The sequence below is a fragment of the Eschrichtius robustus genome, chromosome 2, assembly GCF_028021215.1.
Source record: "Eschrichtius robustus isolate mEscRob2 chromosome 2, mEscRob2.pri, whole genome shotgun sequence".
NCBI lineage: Eukaryota > Metazoa > Chordata > Mammalia > Artiodactyla > Eschrichtiidae > Eschrichtius > Eschrichtius robustus.
The window spans coordinates 62,386,418-62,393,245 of NC_090825.1; positions in this window are offsets into that span (position 1 = coordinate 62,386,418).

The following is a 6,828-nucleotide window of genomic DNA, read 5'->3' on the forward strand; positions in this document are numbered from 1 at the left end:
TATGGCTGAGGTGAAATAAGAAAAGAGTGAAAGTCACTTTTTTTTTTTTTACCAATTGCTATCTACCATTTCTCACTCTCAAATCAGGTTCAATATTTAATACTTTCATTCATAGGTAATAGATACCTTTATTCAACCTACTACTGTGTAAGATGGATGCCCCTTTAATATTCTTTTCAGAACTTTCATTGCCACGCAAAACACTGTAACCCCTAATGATTCTTATACCTTTTGATTTTAAAAATGTTTCCCTCAAGAGGAAATATACATACTGAAGTTACACTGGAATGAAACTGTATGTCAACAGTGACTCCTAGTGGCATATTTCATGTTTTGAAAATTTTTTTTGAAATTCATCCCTCCACCAAGTGCATTCATTTTATTTCCAGAAATCTTGTTCATTAAAAGGGAAATTTCATTCAATACCTATAAGCTTCCTTGTGTTAAACAGACATTTCTCACTGGTAAAGATATTTTTATGGAATCAGAGCCAGAGAGACCTTAGAGATCCAGAGTCTAAACTCTCCCTTTTAAGGGTAAGATTCCGAAGGCAGGATGCCAAGTCAGGAAGGATTTCTTATTAGTGCAAGGCTGCCAGGAAAGATGGCTTTAGCTTGGATTCTTGGTAGAAGGAGAATGGAACCAGGACAGATGGTTCACAAAACTAAGGAGTTCATCCTCCTGCCAGGAAATAGAGATCCCTGCATTCCTCAGAGTCGATGTAAACTCACTGAGTAAACTGTTTGCAGTTTATGACCTGATACTTATTCACACTGTAGCAAAGCGCCTTTGAGTAAGGGAGCCAAGCCAATGCAGACCTCTAACGGAGACAGAACTGGACAGGAAGGGATTAAAAGCTTCAGTTCCCAATTTCTCCACAGGGGGGCAGCAAGGCACCAGCTGGGAATGCCGGAGGAGCTCTATTTTTCTTTGAACTCAAGCTATTTCATCAGAACAAACTGTAACATTAAACAGCAGAAACAGCTGTAGCTCCCTTTATTTGTTTTGATCAGTTTTTCCCTAAGATACATGGATCTTTGAATCACATCCTGCACAACCCACCCAGCAAGGAAAGCCTTATCTGTCTCCAACCGGATCCTCTTTTTTTCTTCCCCTAGAGATCATTTTCCCCAGTTTTGAGCACAATGGCTGGCTGAGAATATTATACAGACTGTTTTCACAAACAGCCTCCCTGTTAGTCAGTAACATCCACTCAGCCAGTCTGGAACCTTCCGTGTGTTATGTGCCAGGTAGACAATTCTGATTCTTACACAATCGAGGAGGAAGGAGTCAATTTGAAGACAGAAAAATAGAGGAGCCCTGGGAAGTGCTTCAGGAATAGTCTGAGAGTGTGTTAAACCGCAGAGTTAGGGATAACGAGGCCCAGTGTTTCTAAACATCTTCAGGAACAAATGAATGTTTAGTGTTTGAACAGAAAACGACTGAAAGGCAGCCAAATACAAAGACTTCTCACAGATGGTGACAGAAAGGGCAGGGTCATTTGGCCAAAATTGGAGGGAGTGTGGTGAGGGAAAGGAAGAGCCAGAAAATGCTTCCAGTTTTCAAGCAGCTGGAGGCTCTGTTGGCCTTGGATAGATGAAAAATTAAGGAGACGGAAAGTGAGAGAGACAGATGCCATCATTTGTGCTGCTGTGAGCTACAGAAATAATGCCAAACCATTCGAGTACAGCCAAACAGAAGAGGTTAATTTGTACGCCACTATATCAAACGCACAATCATTTTATCACATGGTTTGAGCGAGAGATCTGTGAACGTTCCCTATGTAAATTTTTACATGAAGTACATTTTCAAGGGAAATATTTAGAGCACTTTTAACAAAAATTTATTTCCCCAAATGCCTAACATATTTTTAGCAGTCATCACTTATTTGCAAGCTGCTCATGTACCATTTGAAAATGATTCCTGTTTGTTCCTTCAAGCAGGTTCAGTGAGACCTCTATTTGGCCCCATTTTGTGGTTATTTGTTCCAGTTTACTACATGGCCTTGAAAGGAAAAGGCTGAATATCTTTGAAAATAGTTCAAACTTTTCCCCCAACTCAGCCTGGCCATCCTTCCAATTATTTTGACTCAATGAGATTTTACTGTTCTCTGGAAAGGTTAATGTCTCAACACATGAATTGTGCAGAACACTACATTGCAAAACACTCATGCGATGTAGTAGAAAAAACAATTAATAAATTTAGAATCAGGAATTTGGGGTGCAAGTCCTAGCTTTGCCTCTACCTCACTATGCAGCATTGGACATATCACCCTGCTTCTCTGAGCTTCGATTTTCTCATCTGTAAGGTGACAAATCTCTCATACCATGCTTAAAGAACTCCGCAATTTTATGTTGCTAATTTTATGGTATAGTAAGCAATAGCCTCACCACTGTCAACAAATATTTACTGAGTGCCACTTGTGGTATGTTTCCAGCAGACTTCGTTGTTAATTATTCCCCTGACTAAACAGACGGCAGACTAAAACAAATAACACCGTTCAGAGAGCAGGGAAAGTTTTATTAGCCTATACTCAGCCTGGCACTGGGAATGAAAATGTCATTCTTCCCCACAAGTACTGCTTCCTAGGGAGGTTCAGGCCTGTGGTTTTTCATATTATGAACTGTTTCTGTTTTCAGGACTCAGAGGTCTTTGTAGGTTTGCATAAGCATAAGCTATGGAAGTTCTAGAAACCATCATGTGGGTAATTCTTGTTTAGAGTTCTTCATCCCCCTAGGAAGGAGAGGACTGTCTTCTTACATTTTATAATAAGATGATGGAGTTTGGGAGCTAGAAGCCTCAGAACTTTTTCCTTCCATAAAGCCATTCCCAGAAGCTTGATGACCCCCAGATTTGTATCTCCAGCCTGGACCACCCCCAAGATCATGCACTTGACATCAGCCTAACCTTTAGACCCAAGCCAGTCGCTGCCCTGAACCCTGGGGTTCAGGCCCTGTGCCCCTTCCCGTGGTTGTCCAGGCAGGGTTCCCCCAAATCTGGACCTGGTCTGCGTGGGTTCTGGTCACCATAGACGCCTTCCTCAAAATTGTCTAAGTCCCTCTGTAGTGGCTAGGACTGCTCAGGGCCAGCTGTGCCATCGGGGAGGGGTGCCCCCAGCCTGGACAGGTCAGCATGGGACCCAGTCCCGGTTTCTTCCCTTCTAGGTGCTCAGTGACAATGTACACCTCTTTCCCATGTCTCCCACTTCCACCCCAGTCTGGCATTGACCAAGGGCCCCAAGGAGCCCTGGGACTCTTGTTGGCCCCGGTTCCAGGAGGGGCAAATGGTGACAGGAAAGCTCCTGCTGGTGGGTACAGTATCTCTGTCCCGGAATCAGGTGAGATTGGGCTGCCCAGTACAGTGCAGACTGTGTGTGACTCTTCTCAGACACAGGACAAGTTCCGGCCTCTGGGCCGCCAAAGGTCCACCGTCAGCCCTTGCTTTGAGCAGCCTGTGGAGGCCCGTGTTAGTTCTCACCTATGCGGGTTCCGGCCTCAGCACAGGGCGGGGAGGGGGGTGAAGGGACACAGCCCAGGGGGACAGCAGGGGTAGCGACAGGGGCTCTTTACCCTGAGCATCCTTCCTCAAACATGGCTCCTCCCTCCCCCGCCACCACTGCCACCCAGTGGTCACCCCACCCCTCCACAGGCTCCTCCAGGGGTGGCCATGCCTCAGATCCCGAGGAATTTCCAGACACTGCTCCACAAGGTCAGCCGGCTATGCCTGCCCATGTTCCCTGGCCTCTGATGGATATGGCCCCGTCCTGGCCTCCCGGCTTGGCATGAAGTAGTGCCAGGCGAGGGATGGACATCCCTGAGTGAATGACCCCTCTCTTCCAGCACTGCCTCCTGTGGAGTTGTGTGGAAAGTGGCTGCAGAGTCAACACTGAGACATCATGTCCAAGGAAGGCACTGTGTTGGAAGATGCACTCCTCTACGTTCACACTGTAAGATTCCCAACAGTAAATCTGCCACAAAAGGAACAGTCATTCAGTGTTCCCACGTAAGACGTGCACTGTGGTCACCGTCCGCGAAGCACAACAGTCACCTCTGAGAGTTGCAGAAGCCAGTGTTCACAGGCCACACTGTGGATGATATGGTATCAGGAGTACCGATATAACCAGCACCAAATAAGTGGGATGGGGGAGCTGCAGAAACAAGATCTTATCGTTTCAAAACAGTTTCCAAAAAACCATGGCATTGAGAGCAAGAATACACAGCATCGCTATCTTTTTCTCTCAGTGGAAGATATGAAAGTAGTTCGTTTGCCAAGAAAGAACAAGAAGAGATGCTTCCTATTCCTCAGTCGGGAGAGATGAGCATTTTCACAGAAGTACCACTTTCCAACGCACTGTTCTAAACCACATGGCAGATCACCACACCTCACATGAGCCCATGAATTTTTAAATACATTTTAGATTGAATACCTTTTTAAAATAAAATGGCTTATATAGACAGATATCCCATAAAAACATTCCCCAGAGCCCTCCACGTACTAGGAGCAGCCCTTGTCTGAAGACAAGGTCCTGAGCTTCTCTTGTCCCCCTAAACATGGTCCTCCCACAGCAACTGCCATCTTAGAACATGGCGGCTCCAGATTCTAAGATTTTGCTCAAGCCCAAATCCTTGACTCCTCTCTTCCTCTCACGCCCACTTTCAGTCCATCAACAAAGCCTGTCAGACCTACCTTCAAAATATATCGGCTTTTCACAACCTTCCTACCATCACCTCCCTGGACCAAGCCACCATCATCTCTCACCTAAATTATCACACAGTAAGTTTCTTAAGCAGTCTCTCTGCTTCCTCCTTAGGCTCCCTCCGATCTAATCCCACAGACTATCAGGAATGATTCTTTTAAAAACTAAGTAGATTATGACACTCCTCGATTCAAAAACTTCCAATTGCTTCCTGTCACAGACATTGAGTTTCGCCTCTCAGATGCCCTTTCATGGAAGGACAGGCTGCCCAGCTGTGGGTTATATGACCTCAGCGCCCAGCTCCTTCAAGGTCAAAGGCAGAGGACCTCTTTGTTCAAGGTCACACCTTCCCTAGGCCAGCCTGTACCTGGTGCCCAAGCAATGCAAGGGTATAAAAGCCTGACATGTTGACCTGACAAAGGACAACTGTGCATGAAGGACGACAGAGGACAATATTCTCTCCAGAACTCACCACCGGGTGGACCAAGGCATTTCTGGATCTTCATCACAACTCAGTTTCAACCTCTACCCAGTCCTATCTCCTCCTCCCCTTTCACAGGTGCCAGACCTGCATTGCAGCCTGAAGGTTCTACCTGTCATTCCTGGTCCCTCTCCCCTTTAACTTTCATGAGCATTTCCACCCCATCCCACCCTCCAGTCTTGCAATTCTATGTCCTTATTGGCATCTGATTCCCAGAAGACCCAAAACTGACTCATTTTCCCTCACCACTCCGTGTAAAATATCAGTGCACCCTCCTCTACACTCTCTATCCCCCTTACTCCGCTTATTTTTCTCGAGAGCAATTGTCACCACTTGCCATACATTTTTTGTCAAAAAATATTTGTTTTTCACTTCCTCCCCACAAACTAGAATACAAGCTCCACAAGGGCAGAGACTTGGCTTTATTCACTTTCATACCCACGTGCCTAGAATAATGCCTTGGATGTAGTAAGAACTCAATAAATATCTGATGAATGAGAAAACAAATACACATTTGGGAGACCCCTGATAGAAAGAAGGAAACTTGAATAGTTGCAAAAATACTTCATTGTACTCTTTCAGACATGCGGGGAAAATTTTAGGAGCTGAAAATTTTTGTGATTTGCTTGTTACTTCCAAATTTGAGTCTTGAACTCAGGGGCCCAGGTTCCCATCTTCTTTTTTCCTCCAAAAAGCACACATTTATGCTGCTTCAAATATTTATTGAGCACCATCTGTGAGCCAGACACAGCTAAGCTCTGGGAAATAAGAAGATGAAAATGATACCACCCTGCCTTTGGTCAGTCCCTGGACCAGTGAGGGAGATGGACAAATCCTCACTAAAGGAATTAAGTGCTATAATAGATGTCACAGAAGGCACTGTAGAGGCACAGAGATAAGCCACTTAACCCAGCATTAGGAAGGGCTAAGGTGCCCCAAGGAAGCCCTGAGAAACATCTCCATCCTGCTCACCTCTTTCTGTCCTTCGAACAGCCCCTAAGCTCTTTCCTACCTCAGGACCTTTGCACTGGCTGTCCCCTTTGCCTGGAGTGTGGTACCTTTCAGATTTTCATATGTCGGTACCTTCTTGTCATTCATGTCTTGGATCAAATGCCACCCTTTCAGGGATGTCCTCCTGAATACCTGAAGTGCTCCAATCACCCCAATCCTGCCATGCCCTACACCTTGACTAGATGCTCTGTCAAATGGCCTTGCTTTTGTCCTTCATAGCACTTCACATGACCCATTGATTGATGACTGACTGTATACTGTCTTTCTCCTCCACCCTGTGCTGTAAGTCCTCTGAGGACAGGGACCTTGTTTGTTTTGCTCTCTGCTCTAGCTCCAGTGCCTACAAAGGGGCCTGGCACACATAAGTGGCTCAACAAGTACGTATGAATAATTATGTGGAAATGCTTCAGTAGAAATACAAATAACAACTAGTAAGTCAGGATGGGGTGAAAGTGAAGCAGCACCAGAGGGAAAGCTTTTGCAAAGAAGTGGATTGTCCTGCTCTTTTTATCTCCCCAGGGGTCCCAACATCAAAAATCTTCAGGTCTCGGGCTTCCCTGGTGGCGCAGTGGTTGAGAGTCTGCCTGCCAGTGCAGGGGACACGGGTTCGAGCCCTGGTCTGGGAGGATCCCACATGCCG